The sequence below is a fragment of the Cebus imitator genome, unplaced genomic scaffold (assembly GCF_001604975.1).
Source record: "Cebus imitator isolate Cc_AM_T3 unplaced genomic scaffold, Cebus_imitator-1.0 Scaffold647, whole genome shotgun sequence".
NCBI lineage: Eukaryota > Metazoa > Chordata > Mammalia > Primates > Cebidae > Cebus > Cebus imitator.
In genome coordinates this window covers 718,639-723,681 of record NW_016107962.1, presented here as the reverse complement: position 1 = coordinate 723,681, position 5,043 = coordinate 718,639, and positions in this window count along the sequence as shown.

Sequence of the window (5,043 nt, the reverse complement as noted above, 5' to 3'; positions counted from 1 at the left end):
ATAGGTGGGTGTTGAACAATGAGAACACATAGACACAGGGAGGGGAGCACTACACACTGGGGTCTGTTGGGGGGAAATAGGGAGGGACAGTGGGGGGGGTGGGGAGTTGGGGAGAGATAGCATGGGGAGAAATGCCAGATACAGGTGATGGAGAGGAAGGCAGCAAATCACACTGCCACGTGTATACCTATGCAACAATCTTGCATGTTCTTCACGTGTACCCCAAAACCTAAAATGCAATAAAATAAATTGAAAAAAAAAGAATAATCCGTACAATAAAATAAATAGCCACACATTTATACTGATGTAAATTTAAAAGTTGAATAAATAAATCAGAGAGAAAGGGTAGCTTTTTTTTTTTTTTTTTTGAGACAGTGTCTTGCTGTGGTACCCAGGCTGGAGTGAAGTGGCATGATCTTAGCTCACTGCAGTCTGTCTTGACCTCCTGGGCTCAACAGATCCTCCCTTTCAGCCTCTTGAGTAGCTGGAACCTGTGCACAACCATGCCCAGCTAATTTTATTTTATTTTTTTGTAGAGATGGTGTTTCACCATGTTGCCCAGGCTGGTCTTGAACTCCTGGGCTCAAGCGATCTGCCTACCTCAGCCTTCCAAAGTGATCAAATTATAGGCGTGAGCCATGGAGCCCAGCCAGGATAGCTTTTTCTGACAGAGGAATTCCAATTAATAAATGCAGAGGGAATAATAAAACATAAAATCACTATTGGGCAAGCATCACAGTAGTAATTGTTGCAAGCATGATCTACAAATGGATGCTAACATTTGCAGGCAAAAGTTTGAATAGAAACAGGATATTTGCATAATCTCAAAGTATCTCCTCCAGGATATTTATTAAATGCAACAGGAAAAATAGAAACATTACTGTGGAGAAATTGGCAGACATTACTTTAACCAAATGATTAAGGTTAACATTGACATCATGTAACTCCCAGTAAGATGCCCTAAGAACACTTCTGCAGTATTCTTGCTAAAATGAATCACCTGAGTGTAATCCTGGGAAACATCAGACAAACCTAAACTGAAAGACATTCTACAAAATACCTAAATCGTATTCTTCAAAAGTGTCAAGGTCATGAAAGATAAGAAAGGACTGAGAAACAAAATGCGGGAGAAATTCCTGAAACAGAAAAAAGATTAGTGGAAAAACTGGTGAAATTTGAATTAAGTCTATAGTTTATTTAACAGTACTGTGTGGGGGAGCAGGAAGTGGGGTCTGGGGGGGATCAGTTGACATCTGTAAAGAGCCGATGGAAAGGGAAGGATCTGTGTTGGGGTGGAGGATAGCATCTCCCTGGCTATGGCCAGTGGCTGCTACTCCCCCTCAGACACCTGCAGAGAGCTGCCTTTTCCTTCTTCCCTAGGCCATGAGGCTAGACCCTCCACATCCCCTCTTCTCCACCAGCTGAGTCGCACCATCCACTGAAACTTGTAGGGCTCTGGATGTGGCAGCATCAGCCATGTGGCGCTCACTCTCAGTGGGAGGATCCTAATCTGTCTCCATGGCAGCAGGTCCCGAATCTGTAGCTTCCTCTGACTCACCTGCTCCTGCCCTGAGGCCCTGGGGACAGACGCCAGGTACCTCATTTAATTTAATCACAGCAACTCTGTCAGCTGAATGACAATGATTATCATTCGGCCCATTTTATAATAGTAGCAGCTGAAATGCCATATGGAACCCCATACAGAGTCGGCTCCCAATAAATGATATTTCCATTTTCCACTGCTTCTAAGCAAGCACTCCAGCTGAGGGTTGGCGATATCTGGTGCACACAAACTGATATTTTGCATATTTCAGTGCACATTCAGGGCAACCTACACAGCCTTCTCTGACAAAGATGAAAAGCTCAAACTTACCTTCACCATCCCCTTCTTTTGGTAATGGATACCAAAAATCTGATGAGCGTCAGGTCCACCAATAGCTGACCAACTTAGGACTCTTGATCTCTGGTAACCTCAGGTCCCAAATCTCTGAAACCATAACCCTAATTCCTCTGGCTGCCAATCACTGACCAGCAGAAGCCACCCATGGCTGAACTAGAGACTGCAGTGGAAATTCTAAAGTCCCCCAATCACTGGCATGGCCCAGATTTCTCCTATCATTTATCCACAGTAATAACCAATTACTATTTCCCAGAGAGGGCCATTAGCAGCCTGCCATGAGAACCTTGAATAATGTCCAACAGGCACCCCAATGCCATGCCTGCAGCAAATCTTCAACCACTGACCTTTCAGATTGCCAATTACTAATCCATATAGTGTCTGAAACTGACTCATGGAGAGGCGAAACACTGACCACTCCTGAAGCAATTTATGGCTCCCGTTCCAGGAATCAACCCAGTGGCCCTCATGAATGTTCATAGCAACCTTATTCGTAATAACCCCAAACTATCCATCAGCAGGTGACTGGATAAAGAACCTGAGGAACATCCATGCAATGGAATAGTATTCAGCAATAAAAAGGAACAAAAAATTGATACATGCAACAGCATGGAGGAATCTCAAAAGCAACATGCCCAACAAAGTCGAGTGTGGTAGCCTACACCTGTAACCCCAGCACTTTGGACAGCTGAGGCAGGCGGACCACTTGAGCCCAGGAGTTTGAGACCAGCCTAGGCAACACAGCACCCTGTCTCTACAAAAGTAAAAATACAAAAATTAGCAGGGCGTGGTGGTGCACACCTGTATCCCTAGCTACTTGGGAGGTTGAGGTGGGAGAATGGCTTCAGCCCAGGAGATCGAGGCTGCAGTGAGCTATGATGGCACCACTGCACACCAGCCTGGATAACACAGTGAAACCATCTCTCTAACATATATAAGTTATTCAGTGTGTGTGTGTGTGTGTGTGTGTGTGTGTGTGTGTGTGTGTGTATTGAATAAAAGAAACCAGAAAGAAAATAGTACATACTATATGGATTCCATTTACATGAAGTTCTAGGACTGGGGAAGAGGACTGACTGGGAAAAGACTATGATGGAACTTTCCGAGATAATAGAAGTATCTTGGTAGAGATGAAGGTTATTTGCATGGGTTATACATTTGTAAAAACTCAATGTGCTATATATCCAAGATGGAAGCATTTTGTTGCATATGAAGTATAGTCCAATAAAGAAAGAAATCAGAAATGCTGTGGGAATGTGCATTTCAGATCAGTTTGTACCAGCAAGACAGTTGCTTGCATGCTTGTCTATGTGAAATGCACAAGGACACTGACTCTTGGCAAAGGTCCACTGGGAACCAGATAAAGATGGAAATAAAGGGAGGAGAGCAACAAACAGCCCCTACTGCTCCACCCTATTGCAGCCCTCCCTCCCTGAGAAAGAATTTTTCTTGCACATAAACCAAGTAAGTCATAAAGAGCCATGCACCTTAAAAAGTCCAAGAGACGAAATGACCTCTTAGAAGCTGAGAGAGAACTACCTTCATACATTTGGCACATATTTATGGCACTAACTTTGGTCCAGGCACTGTAGTGATGGAGAGAGAGCATCAAACAAAATTCATCTGTCCTCTGTGCCGAGGCTATGTCCCCAAGCCTTTTGGGTGGGGCCATAAGGGAGGATCTCTGCAGGTACTAAGGTTAGAAAAGTAGAAAGAATCTGTGAAAACATTGATAAGTTCAGGAAAAACACACCTATGTTTCTTTGCAAAGACATAGGCTGGTATTATTCTGAGGTAAATCCTATGTTCTACGTTTTTTGGTTTTTGGTTTTTTGTGGGTTTTTTTAGTGCCACCATTCTCAAACTTTAGTGTGTATCAGAATAGCCTGATGGGTTTGGTAAAACACAGATTACTGAGTCCAACCCCTAGAGTTTCTGAGTCAGCCTGTCGGAAGTGGAGTCCAATATTTTCTTTTTTAATTTAATTTTATTTTAAGCTCTGGGATACATGTGCAACACATACAGGTTTGTTACATAGGTAAACATGGACCATGATAGGTTGCTGTACCGATCAACCCATCACCTAGGTATTAAGCTCCACATGCATTAGCTATTTATCCTGATTATCTCCCTCCCCCTGCCTCCCCAACAGGCCCCAATGTATGTTGTTCCCCTCCCCATGTCTTGTGTCTTCATTGTTCAGGTCCCACTTATAAGTGAGAACATGCGGAGTCTGGTTTTCTGTTTCTGCAGTAGTTTGCTGAGGATAATGGCTTCCAGCTCCACCCATGTCCCTGCAAAGGACATGATCCCATTCCTTTATATAGTTGCATAGTTTTCCATGGTATATATGTACCCTTTTTATTTTAACTTTTCTCTTATTGGGGGATAGAATACACAGTAAAGTATACAGTGTGCCCAAAAATTGTAAGTGTACTGCCTGGTTTTTGACACCTCATTTTAATCCGCATATAGAATACTCCCTCAGAAGGCTCTCTCGTGTCCCTTCTCAGTCTATATACTGTCTCCCATCACAGGTAACCAATGACCTTCTTTCTGTCCCTAGAGACTAGATTTGCTTGCTCTAGGGCTTTGGATAATCATACAGTACAGAGCTATGCATATGGAGTCATGTAATCACGCAAAATGGAGTATTTTGTGTCTGAATTCTTTCACTCACCATAATGCTTTTGAAATTCATCTATATTGCATTAGTCAGTAATTTTGTTTCTTTTTATGGCTGTGGAATAGTCCACTGTATGGATGAATCACAATGTGCTGACCCATTCACAAGTTGAGAGATATTTGGATTGTTTCTTAGTTTTCCCAATTATGAATGAATTATAAGATTTACCAGACACACCAGGCATGCTGGCTCACGCCTGTAATCCCAGCACTTTGGGAGGCCGAGGCAGGTGGATCACGAGGTCAGGAGTTCAAGACCAGCCTGACCAACATGGTAAAACTCTGTCACTACTAAAAATACAAAAACTAGCTGGGTGTGGTGGCATGCGCCTGTAATCCCAGCTACTCAGGAGGCTGATGCAGGAGAATCGCATGAACCCGGGAGGCAGAGGTTGCAGTGAGCCGAGATCATGCCACTGCACTCCAGCCTGGACAACAGAGTGAAACTCCATCTCAAAAAA